Raw genomic sequence first — 12922 nt, 5'->3', positions numbered from 1 at the left:
TGACTTCATGTACTTGACTGCTACTTAGGGCTAAAAGAGAAAGGCAATGAAGGGTTATGAGACTTTTAGTTGGAATCACCATGCTCAAAGGTTGACAGCTTTGGAGGACCACAGACACCTGCTCCAGTAAGTCAGGTTAGTATTTAACAAATCCCATGGCAGGGGTTCCTGGCCACATCAATGACAACACATACATATAACATATCCAGGGCCATCTGTGAGGGCCAAGGGAGTCAATCTAATTTTCTTTACCTATACCCCTCACTTGCCCCATTAAGACCCTGTTCAAGTGTTGCTTATAAAGGTTTATGTGCTGGACCCATGGGTGCATGAGTTAATGGCTGGAATAGTTTATTGACTGGATTTGCCTTCCCATTCTTCAATGCCTAATCTAGCTCTTCAGGCAAGGAGTTGGCCATCTTTCAGGTTATAACTTGTCCCATCTCCCATTTTACTACTTCTTAAGGATTTCTCTGTCAATGGTGCCACCTTAAGTTAAAGCTCAATTTTTACTTAACCAAGATGGGTTTACAGGCCACCAAGAAGCACAAATAGGATGAAAGGGAGGAGTTCAAAGGAGCTATGTCTATAGTAGGTGGCAAGGGGCATTTGATAGGAAGGCAGATGGGCCATCAAATCCAGCCTTCTTCCCACAACCTCTTGCCTGATCCTTTTACTACTATGGATTTTCAGATGTCAGTTCTACCCTACTGTTGAGTGTAGACAGTGGACAAGGCAGGCATTTTTATTTTTATTGCCTGTGCTATTTGTTTTTTATAAGAGCTAAACTTTGGCTATTTGGTGACTCTAGCGTAATAAGAAGCATGTTGATTCCTCCCTGAAAAACAGTTTTTGACTCATAGGAACTCTGTTTACTACAACTATTACCTTTTATTTATGTTTGTCAGTCGCTGGGCAGCTAACTAGACTGTGGCATATGGATCCCCAAAGGCAAAGGAGAAAGACTCCAAATGCTTGCTGTTTGCTGCCTGAAAAGGAGTTCATATTTATGATTTCGCTTACCCCACATTCTGAGTTTAAATGTGGCAATTTTCAAGCTGGGAAAACAATTTCCATTAACAGATCCCTGAAACGTACTCTTCAGTCTTTTAGATACCTTGGTGGGACAACCCTTTCTCTCCTTTTCTGTCTGAAAACAAAACAAAAATTGTTTCAGATCTTGAGCAAACACACAAAGGGCAATGATGGGCCTTGGGATTTTTCCTTAGGGACGTTCAATGCAGGGATGGACAGCCACTGCCTAGATTTCTTGACCCTTTCTTCTCTTTCTACCTTTGCATTTAAAAAGAACATAGGTAGAACGACTTAAGTGGGAGAGGGAGGAGTGTTGTCACGGGCACAAAGGGGAATTGGATATAGGAGAGAAGGTACAGGGAGCCACTGAAAGAGAGAATAAAGGTCAGGGTTACCAAGTTCTTAATTCTCGTTTTTGCTGTGAGCTATCAGACCACTTTTCTATCTTCAGATATAAGGTCTCTACTGTTTGTTCCCTTCAGGCACAGAATCCAGTTTGGGGTCAGTGTTGTGAAAAGGTGTTTAGACAAGGTGGACAATCCTCACAGCACAAGACCCAGAATGGGAAATAGGTGAAAATTTATGTCCTTTATTGGCGGGCTCATGATATCACAGATTGAAAAAGGGACTTCCTGAAAAAGCACTTAATTAAATTTTACCACGGAACGTCCCTCTTCCCAGGTGATTCTCTGAACTTGAATTCTGATCCCTTATGCTGTAATCTCATAGCTAATTGGTATGTTGGCTGGGTCTCCTCAAACAGACTGTCAGTTCCCTGGAGCACAGATCATGGTTCCTGTTTTTAAACTCCTCCCTACAATATTTAGTACAAGATGTTCTGTGCAGTATAAAAGCAAGAAATACTTTTTTTTTTTTGGTGGGAGAGGAGGCGAATGAATGATTGAATGAATGGATGGATGGAATCTAAGTGCAAATAATAACCTTATGTGTCTCCAACTCAGCTATTTGGTAAACTCACCTACCTGGAACACAACAGTAAGGGACCAGAGTGTGCAAAGAAAATGCACAGGATCATAAGATAATAATTGTAATTATTTTTTTGAGAGCTTATTATGGGCCAGGCATTAGTACTTTACATGCTTTATTTCATTTAAACCTCACATCCCTATTTGGTCATCCTATTATTACTATTACATTCCATGGACAAATACATAACTAGCCTAAAGTTCTAACTCAGCTCTGTATGACGGAAGTCTATGCACGTAAGCACTGTTCTTTCCAACCTGTCTTGGATTAGGTGCTATCCGCATCGGGAAGCCCAAGAAAGCTTATTTAGACCTTTCTCTCCCCACTCCCTCAGTCCTTTTCAAAACTTTTACTTTGCACATAGTTGTAACACCCAAGGATCTCCATTCTCCAAGCCCACAGCAGAGCCAGGGCAGCAGAGGAGAAAAACCTCATTATAGGTCATTTCATAAGATGCTAATTTACAACTTGACTGTAAGGAAGAGGCCAAAGAAATTTTTCTTCCTTCCTTCCTTTCTTCGTCCTCCATCCCTCCCTTCTCCCTCCTTCCTTCCTTTCCTCCCTCCCTCCCTCCCTTTCTTTTGTAGGAGATAAAAATGATGATACTAGAATAATAGTAGCCTGTGGCTATTCTGGTTCTGGTAGACCCTCAACTACCTGAGCCCTGACTTTAAGCCACAGGAGCTGATGGGTCCACGGGAGTATCTGGATCAATGAATTATCATTGGAAGTCTTGAGAAGAGAGGAGTTGGAACCCTAGAAAGGTAGTCTCCAGGATGACCTGGTACACATTAAGATTCAATGTATTCAAACTTGCCACCGTGAAGAAGTTTGATTATCCTATACTTGCAGGGAAATTGAAGTTTGGAAAAAAGCAGTCAAGGGAGATATTTCAGATGTTTTTAATTAGGCCTCAACTTATGAAAGGCTAAGGACTGAATTCTGGGCTTCAGTTTTGAAGCAACTGTCTCTCTTTCAAAACTTTGAATTCAAGCATCTGAGGAGTATGGGATAAAACAGCCCTTGGAGCTCATACTCAGCCTGCAGTGATATGCTATGCCTCTTCTCCCTCAAAGGAAGCTTCAGTTCTAATCACACTAGGCTGCTAGGCATCCTGCTCCCCTTCAAACAGTGTGTTTCTTCCTGCTTCTATATGCTTGCAGCTTGCTGTTTTCCTTAACTTCTCTCATAACACTGGTTGCTTTGCAATGCTCCCCATGTTTTCCTTGAATTTTTCCATCAGCACTTGATTTCTCATTGACCTTTACTTTGAACCTCCCTGGAACCTAGCAGTCAATTCATTGCCCTGCCTACTACAGTTTCATGTGTATTAGAGTTAGTCTTTCACTTGATTATAAAACCTTTGGTGTAAAGAGTTGATGTCTTCAAGTCAACTCCCCAAATATTTATGAGATCCAATTAAGTGTCAAGTACCATGCTAGGTACTTAGTAGGAATAAAGAACTGAGCAAGTTATAAACCTCGTATTTCAAGGAATGTACAGTCTCATGAGGGAGGCAGAAAAGCTTCTCAATTGTTCATGGAAGACTGTATCTGATTTTAAAATAATTACAGAAGCACCAGAAAAGGGGAGAGTTTAATTCTGATAGTGGGTGGGAGTTTGAAAATCTTCAGGGCGTGCTCTGTTAAAAGGGAAGAGTGAAATCAGGAAGTAGAGCTAGGAAATACAGGCCTGGGGAATGTGGCTACAACAGCTGACTGAATCTAAGCCCTAATTATCTTGGAAGGATATGCCAAGAAGTCAACACTTTACCTGCAGGAGGGAGACAGGGAAGGTGTTTAAGCAGAGAGAGGCCTCAGACCAGCAGCCCATCTATACTGCACAGTCAGTCCTAAGTAAATATGTATCAATTAATTAACCAGTATAATGACTCATATGAGAGGAACAGACAATGTTGAAAGTTTTAACTCTGAATCCAGGGATCATGGAGACAGTAGGTCACTGCAAAGTAAACAGGGCTCACCTGGAAACTTGAGACTGGTTGTCAGTAGAAGAGGAATTAGATTTATTCTCAATGCTGAGGGCAGAATTAGATCAGGGAGATGAAACCACAGGGACACAGAATTATGCTTAATATGGTAAAATTTGGAGCTGCTAGAGCTCTCAGGGGATTTATTTGCAAAGTGGCAATCTGGTAGGACATTGTTGATGGGACAACTGCTGCTCAGGAGGGAATACATGTGCTGGATAAAAGGTTAGGATTCAATCAGTGGTCCAAAGAGCCAGGCTAATTTGTGATGAAGCTTTCACTTATCAATGGGAAAATGAGGAAAGATAAGGGTTGTATAGTGAGTTTTCAGAAAGCTGAACTTTTCCATTTAAAGGACAGTCCTTTATGTACGATTATTTCCTTCCTTCTTTTTTAGTGTTAACATATTTCTTCTCTTACTGTATTATGTTGATGAGAGGTGGTCATTTTTTTTGTCTTGTTTCTTCTAAGATATCAAGATTCATTGGCAAGATAAATCATTGTCAAGTGTCTCTACCACCATTTTCTTTCTTGGCACTATATTTGGTCCATGACGTCTCTAGTCTGGGATCCACTGGGCTTCTAGGGGAAGAGACTTCAAGGACCTCTGCGTCTGTCCTCAAGAAGGGGGAGGGCAGCTATTGATGAGTGAGGTTTAAAGGCATTAGGGGGACCATGAAGGGTGGGAATTTCCTTGCACTGGATTAAAAATCAGTTTATAAGTGAGCATGGTCATTCTAACTCTTCCTTTCATGGGGCTGGAGGGTTCTGAAGCCCAGGGTGCTTCTTCTGTGAGGAAGGTGCAGCCACTTCTATTCTCCCCTTACACATTTCTCTGAGCCCTGCAGCAGCCCCTCCTATGCAGGCCTCAGAAGATGAGTAAACCACTTCAGCTGAAGGCCTTCTTTGGTTGGGTGTTTCTGCTCCTTTGCTGAAGCCAAACCAGGGTCATTTTGCTTGGAGTGGGAGCCAGAGCCTCAGCAAGAACCAAAGCTTGTTTGGCCTGCCTTCCCAAGGGGAAGAATGGTTGAGTCTAGGACAGGTCTGGGTGTTTGTGGACCCAGATCCTAGAAAGCACTCTTTTAATCACCTCCCTTTTGGACAATGATTTCACAGACCCCTTCTGTCTTTATAGTTCAGACTCTGACATTGTCAGTATGGATTGTCCACGGTAAACACTATCACTGATGGGGCAGAAAGCTAAGGGTCCAGAAGATGCTGCTGGTCCAGTAGTTTGGAGTGGTAGGTCATGTGGAAGAGGTTATTTCCAACCAAGCAGATGGAAATAGAGAGTTGGGTTATGTCAGGTGTCTCAGTTAAAATGCAGACCTCTGTAAGGCCAAAGTTCCCTTCACCTGTGACCACTACAGGTGGTTTTCTCTTCTGGAATATACTCAAGAAATAGTTCTGGGGTCTCATGAGAAGGAGTGTTGGTCAGCCTTTGATTCAGCTAAAAAACAGAAGATTTGTCTTTGGTTTCTAACCCTGCAAAATAACACAAAGGAGTTGGTTTAAAAAAAAAAAAGAAAAAACCCCACATATAGAGCACTCTCTTCATCTCTCCACTCTGAGGTGGAGAAAAGAATCTGAGTCTGATCTGAGTCCCTCACTAATCTCTGGTCAAGTTCTATGGCAAGTCCTATAACTGTACCTCTGGTGACAAACCAGTCCCAGTTTGCCCAGGGACTTCCCTGGTTTTCACACTAAAAGTTCCACATCCTAGGAACCCTCTCAATCCCAGGCAAACCAGGATAGTTGGTTACCATAACTGTACCTCAGTTTTCCCAGTGAAATGGGAATAATTGATAAGCTCCAGCTCCAACTGTCTGTATTGTGAGGCTCAAATGAAGTGACAGATGTCAAAGTGCTTTGAGATTACTTGAGGACAAGTGTCTGGATTGGAAGTGCCACTAACACCACACCTCTTTGTGTTGGCACATGCTCTACCTGGTATACTTTGCCACTTGTAGAACCTCTTCATCATATAAGCCTCTAGCATATGTTGTCCTCTGCAAATCCTCCTGGGGCTTGCAGAACGGATCAGGCCTTCCTTTCTGTCCTACTGTACTTGTATACCCTACGACAGTAAACTCATCATTTCATATCCATTTTTGCTGGCTCCTCCAACCAGACTGAGGGTTCTCTAATGGTAGAGACTCTGCCCCCAGCACAATAGCTAACACAGGAGCTTCTTGATACATGTTTTTTGAATGAAGGAGTTTTAAGTTTCCGAAACCTATGTTGTATCACAGGGGTAAGTTACTTGAATCCCTAGAAGCTGCATGCTAGTTTTACCTGTGTGATATATATTTCTGGCCCTCTAACTTTCTTTAGGGTCTTACGGCTACCATCACCTGGTACAGTGCAGAGACCTGGGTGGGGACCTGAAGTCTGGCCCCTTCAGCCGGGACTCTACAGACAGAAAGCTTTTTGGCAGCACGTTTGATCCCTAGCCCGCCCCGCATTGTGAGAAGCAGGTGCCAACAGTTCATTTGCAGCTCATAGTAAAGCACATCTGGTCCTGTAATGCAGAACCATGTGCCAGCAGCATGACAGGGTTTGTGTCGGACACTCCAGAGATGCTTGACAAAAGATAACGGGGGAGGGGAGGGGATGAATGAAAGCCTCCTTACAATTAACACAGGGGGTGGAAACACCATTCAGGGCAAGAGCCAGCCCACTGGTCTCCTCTCAGCTGCCTCTGGTTCAATGAAAGGAAGGGAAGCTGGGCCAATTCTAAGTACCAGCCACCAAAAGACAGACGCCAATGAGAACAGAATGCTGGGCAGGCCAGCAGGACCATTATTTTCTTGTGGACTTTAAAACATACAGGGTTGTAATGTTGGAGAACTGTCTCTCGGAGAATGGCTCCTGAGGGAGAGAGGAACATTGTGATCTCCTGGGTCTCCCACCCTGGGCCCGAACCTGTCTTTAGTTCTCTTCTTCCTTTTCCACCTCCAGCCCCTCATCTCCTGTTTCAGCAGCTCAGTCACCCCCACCCCATCCATTTGTCTTTTATAATGGGATTCCACAAGAGATTTCGTTTGAGGAAATGATTCCCTGCTGCAAACAGCAATACAAAGATAGATAAAGAATGCATGGGTTACTCTCCCCTTCGTTCTTGTACTGTATGCTTGCTGGATCTTTTACCTGAAATATCTTTCTCGCTATCTTGCTTGTAGATATTCTCCCCACTGGTTTAAGGCCCTGTTCAGGGACTGCTGCCTCCCTTGGGGCCTTCCTAGAACTCCCACCTAAAAGGCAGGACATTAACCCCTCCCTGCATGGTTTTCCCACTGTGCCTTGTTCACCCATCTATATAATGATCTATCTATCAATCTGTCCATCCTCTATCATCTTCACGGTATTTCCTTTCTTTTCTTGTATTACTGTTAGTTACTAGGCTGTGCCTTCTCTACTTCTCTCTTAACTGTGACCAACACTCAAAATTTTGAATAGTTCACACAAAAATTGAGATTTCTAGTTTCTTTGAAAAACCAGATCTGGCAACATTCTGACACAGCAGTATATTAAATCAGAACTGAGTGGAGCCTTTTCCCTCTAGATAGGCATATAATCTTTTGTTCCCTAAGTCCCCGTAATTTTCTGTGATCACCCAGAGACTGTCAGTTTTCCATTTATAGGATAGTGTAGGGGATAAGAGCATAGGTTCTGAAGCTGGACTGCCTGGGTTCAAATTCTGGCTCTGCCAGTGACTAGCCATGTGCCCTAAATAATTTAATCTCTCTGTGCTGCTGATTTATTATCCATAAAATGAGATTCTCAGTAGTACCTACTTCATTGGGTTCTTATGAGGATTACATGAATTAGAGAAAGCATTTGGGGACTTAGAGAGTGTTTGCCATATACAGCAAGTGCTCAATAAATATTCACTGTAATTATTATTTATCATAGTGTTTGCACTGTGGTTTTGTTAGAGAAGTATTGCCTGAACTCATGGCTCTATTAAAAATAAAGAAATCACATAAGCATTTACCCCAATCCATTTCCTTCATTTTCTTTACCTAGCCCTTGGGGACATTTTTGGTTACAGCCCCTTTATTAGATAACCAGTCTTGGGGGTGCCAATATCATAATCATTTTGCTTTCCTTAAGAGGACTTACTTTAGTGCTTTGAAAAATACTATGCTTAGAATATTGGTAGAATTAAATTGTATGATTGTGGTCATGTAGTTTCATCAGCTGCCTTTAGGATGTGCTCTAGTAATGGCCAAAGAGACTCATGAGTTAAAGAGTTGGTTGGTTGAATTTATGTTATACAGTTATATAGAAGGACTAGTATTTCCTGGTTCTCATGAAACTACACAAGACCAGACACATCAACTGATTTTATAACATGCTCAAAAAGTCACCATACACCTGGAAGTTGGCCGGGTAGGAATCGGTCAGTGTGACAAACAATCAATAGGAGTTGTCTACATGCTAAATTTTCTGCTAGGTTCTGTAAGACCATTGGCCCTTGCTTCACTGGACCATACTTTGAAATGTAGCTAGGAAGAAGGAAGCAGTAAGAAAAGACACTAGGTGGGGAAAAGTTGTGGTATTTGTGGGCCCCAAGGAGACTGGCTTGAATAGTGCTATGGAATTTTTTTTTTTACATTCCTCCAAAGGAGTAAATTTAATTCCCGTTGGAATAGAGAATATGATTAAGAGGTCATTATGCTCTTTTTCTGCTAGATGTGTGTGCTGAGGAGGCATGAATAATATATGCAAATATGCCTGCCTGACTCTCTTTTGTTTGGAGACTCCCCTGGCTTACTACCTACATCTCATTAGGGGGAAGTTGGCTCCTCTGTTAGGGATTCGCCTGGTCCTTTGCCCCTTTCCTCTGAGGGAAAGAGGCTGAGGAAGAGGCTAATTAGATGTGATTACCAAGCCACGATCTCAGCACATGGGGTGATTTATAAATGTTACTAAATAGATGGCCCAGAATTTCTGTGCAGGGGCTCAGCTCAGGGCTACCCCTTCCCCTTCCTTTCTGCCTGCCCTCAGAAACCAGGCTCTGGATGGAAGCAAGATGGCTATTAGCTGAACTTTGGGGGGCCCTGAGTGGAAAGGAGAATAGAACTGTATATTTGGATATTTCTGTCTCTTCGTATCCTGAAATTCCATTCATTACGATGAAAAGAAGCTGAGAGTGGTCTGGCTGAGAGAAGGCAATCACCACTTATTTGGGTCAGATCCCCAAACTAACAGAACAGATGATGAGTGTCAAGGGGAAGCAGAAGGAAAAGAAGTGGGGGAGAAAAGGGGATTAATATTCAAGAACTCATGCACCATGAGCTCTTTATAAGTGATTTCTTTTATTTCCAAGATGATCCTGCAAAGCTTATAGCAGGATTCCCATTTGGAAGATGAGAAAACTAAGCTTCTGAGAGATTAAGTAATGAGAGTTAACCTTTCTTAGCCACTTGAGTATGTGCCAGGCACCGTGCTAAACACCTTATATTATCTCATTTAATTATTTAACAACCACCAATGTGAATGCTAGTTATTTCCAGTTGTTGTATTTGGAGAAACTGAGGATTAGGAAGGTGAAATAATTTGTCTGTGTGACTCCTGTCATTAACTGGCACACCTGGGATTTGTTCTCAGTCCTGACTTCAGGGTCCTAACACTCAATTGATGGTCCATACAGCTGTTTGCCCATAGCTAAGATCACACAGGCTGTGAGCATGGGAGGCCGGGTCTGAACGAGAGTCTGATCCACAGCAAAGCACATTTGCTTCCCACGCCCACAAGGCCCAAGTGTCAGGGCCGGGACAGGTACCCAGACCTTCTCCCTCTTGGTCTGCCTTTGTATAACAGCATCTGCCTTCTTAGAAAAGAACAGTGGGCACATCTGAAAGAAAGCTGCTGATGAGAGGGAGAGAGAGAGAGAAAAAAAAAAAAAAAAAGATGCTATTTTTGACAGCAACAGCTTCTTAAAAGAAAGCAACATACAATTTGTATATCAGCGGGAGAAAGCAGTGCTTCGGCAGGCAAATCACAGCCCGTGCTGGGCCGTTGTTCTCATGGCTGTTAACGCCATTCATCCCAGGCCGTTCATCTCTCCGGATTCCTCCTTGCCACCTTGCTCTGTCCACCTTCCTCCTCTTTCTCTCCTCAATGTGTTGCTCTGCCGTTTACGAGCTTCTCAAGCAGGCATGATAAGAACAGAGCTGTAAGAGGAGTAAGTGTGCCTTTGCCTTTGTGATTCTACCACAGTCCTCCACGGTACATCTGCACCATGGATCTCCAGCAGAGCCCGGGGCTTCCGGATGGAGGGCTCTGGCTGTGGAGGCCACCTGGTGTCTCACTTCCCCTCATATTTTAAAGATGCCACCTTAAAAGGCGGCAAAGGCAGTGAGGGGTGCTTCCATCAGCACAGAGGTAGGGATGTGGGGGTTCAGGAGGCAGGTTTGTACTTTGGCTGCATTCCACAAATCACAGTGAGAACCTGGGCAGAGTGTCACCTCTCTGAATCTTAGCTTCCTAACTGGTGAAAGGGAAATGATAATACCTAAATCCATAGGCAGGGGAAAGGCTCATGCCTGGACATCCCTAGGGCACTCGATGCCTGTGCATGCCCAGCACACTGTTAGGTGTGGAAAGAATGAAGTGTCCTTCCTCTTTATGCGTGTGGTAATCAAGTCTAAAATGGTCAAAAGGACTATAGAGTTGTCGTTGTTGAAAGGAGTCAAAAGCACTATAGAGTTTCAAGAAGCATGAAAATCTTTGGAAGTGTTTTTGGTTCAGTCTGTCTTGGGTCAGCAGGAAACTTTAGTTTGCATCGGATGTACCCTTTTCCATTTCTAGGTATGGGACAATGACATCAACCGGTGGTAGGGCCCTGACCCTGGGGAGAGATGGATACGTGTGCCCCCCTATGCAAACGGTGTGGAAGGGAGGCCAGGGCTCTCTAGGGAATTCAGGCAGCGCACGACAGTGAGCCACTTCCTTTTGTGGGGCCACAGCTTTCTGACTTGCATATTGCTTAGGTAGGACTAAATGCAATTGTACCTGTGTGTCCTGGGGGAGAGGCCATCAATGATCTTTATCCTCTGAATAATCATTTCTTCCTCACAGTTTCTGTCCTTATATCCATTTTTTTTTTTTTCCTAATGGCTGAGAAGAGGTTCTGAAATCAGGCTGCCTGGGTTGAAAATCCAGCTTTCCAATTTCCATGCCAGGTAATCGTGGGCAAGTTCCATAACCTCTCTATGCCTCAGTTTCCTGAACTATACGATCAAGGTGAACACAATACTACCTTCACAGGGTTGTTAGGATTACATAAGCTAATGCACATCAAATATTTCGTAGAAGCTCCTGGGATGAGTCAGTGCCCGATAGATGTTAACAATAGGTCTTATCACCACTAAATGCTAAATCAAGCCCTTGTCACCCCCCCCCCCCCCCACTGCCTGGACTTTCACACTGGGCTGCTGTGCCAATCTCCTAGGAGGATTTCTCGGTTCGCTCTATAATCCATCTCACGTGTGCTGACCTGAGAAGCTTCTGAATTGATGCAGTGCTCCTTTAGCAGACCTCCAGTCTCTATTCAAACACACACACACACACACACACACACACACACACACACACGCGCGTGCACACACATACACACACACACACACACTTTCTCTTTCTGCCTCTCTCCTTCTCTTTGTCCCTCCCTCCCTTTTTATCCCCCATTCCCTCCCTCTTTTCCTTTCTCTCCAGCTCTTCTGAGGATGCAGGCAAATCCAGCTTCTCTGTTCAGAGAGCTTTGTCTCTGATTAGGCCCGACCTGGGTCACAGAGTTCATGGGATTACCATGACAACAAGCATCCCTGGCTACCCATCAGGAGGCAAGGACCAATTGAAAGGGCCTGTCATTTCCCTGGGACATACTGTATTTATTCTCAGCAGCAGACCCTGCACAGTACTATACTATGGGAGGAGGGTAGGAGGGAGGGAGAAAAAGAAATATCAGGGTTTTATTTTTTTAGTGTGTTCTCTGTGGGGGAGGACCACAAATTGTTCTCAGAGAGAGACATTTTATTTCTAAAGCAGTCAGTGCTGGGAGGTGAGGCTGGTGTTCGTGTGTATTTCTGATGAACACAGTGTATTTCACAAAGAAGGAACAAATAAGTTATCTGGTTCAAAAGTGACTTTTTGGTAGGTCTAATGGGAGGAGAGGAGGGGTGGAGAATTAACATTAATGAGTACCCTCTGTGACAAGCACTTTGTGCTGTTTCATCAAAACTCAGAGCAACTGCAATGAATTACTATTATTCCATTTTTACAGAAAAGAAAACAGAGGCTCATAAAGTTATAATGACTTACCAAGTGAGGTCAACCTGCAGGTAAAGTAATGGCCCTGGAATGAAGGTTGCTCGACTCTAAGGACCATGGTTTGGACACCATTCAGTGCAGTTTCCCTGTCACGCTCCCATCATATTAACCTTCCTTCTCTTTCTAAGCTGCTGTCTCCTCAGACCTTGTCCATCTCTCTTCTCTGGCCTCTAGCCCTGTTTCTCAAAACAGACTGCTGTCTACCTGTAACAGAATTGCTCAGGGGACTTGTTAAAATTGCACAATCCTGGATCCCACCCTGGACCTGCAGAAAGCGAAATCTAAGGAATGAGAGTCTAAACAGCTTCCTTAAATAATTTGACACATAGTGAAGTTGGGGAATGTTCTTTAGAGCAATAGGATCAACACCGCACAAAACAACACTTGCTTATTTGCTTCCCAATTACATTCTGGGTCACTGTGATTCTCTAAAAGAGAATTCTCTTGATGGCCTCTGTAACACTCAGATCAGCATTAGGCAAAAAAAAAAAAAAGTGTTCAAGAAAGGCCCACTGAACCAACTTGAGGATGTAATTATGTCACGAGGTCCCAACATTGAGGTGGACAACTAGG

The 12922-nt window shown here is 43.6% G+C and overlaps 1 protein-coding gene across 3 annotated transcripts in view; it reads right to left on the bottom strand.

Annotated features, from left to right (window-relative positions):
• Window positions 1-12922, bottom strand: part of GRIA1 (glutamate ionotropic receptor AMPA type subunit 1) — a 147573-nt gene that overhangs the window by 18746 nt on the left and 115905 nt on the right. The window lies entirely within an intron of this gene.

Source organism: Phoca vitulina, unplaced genomic scaffold (genome assembly GCF_004348235.1).
Source record: "Phoca vitulina isolate PV1807 unplaced genomic scaffold, GSC_HSeal_1.0 scaffold6, whole genome shotgun sequence".
Taxonomy (NCBI): Eukaryota; Metazoa; Chordata; class Mammalia; order Carnivora; family Phocidae; genus Phoca; species Phoca vitulina.
The sequence above is the reverse complement of the archived record's forward strand: the minus strand, read 5'-3'. Positions and strand labels throughout refer to the sequence as shown.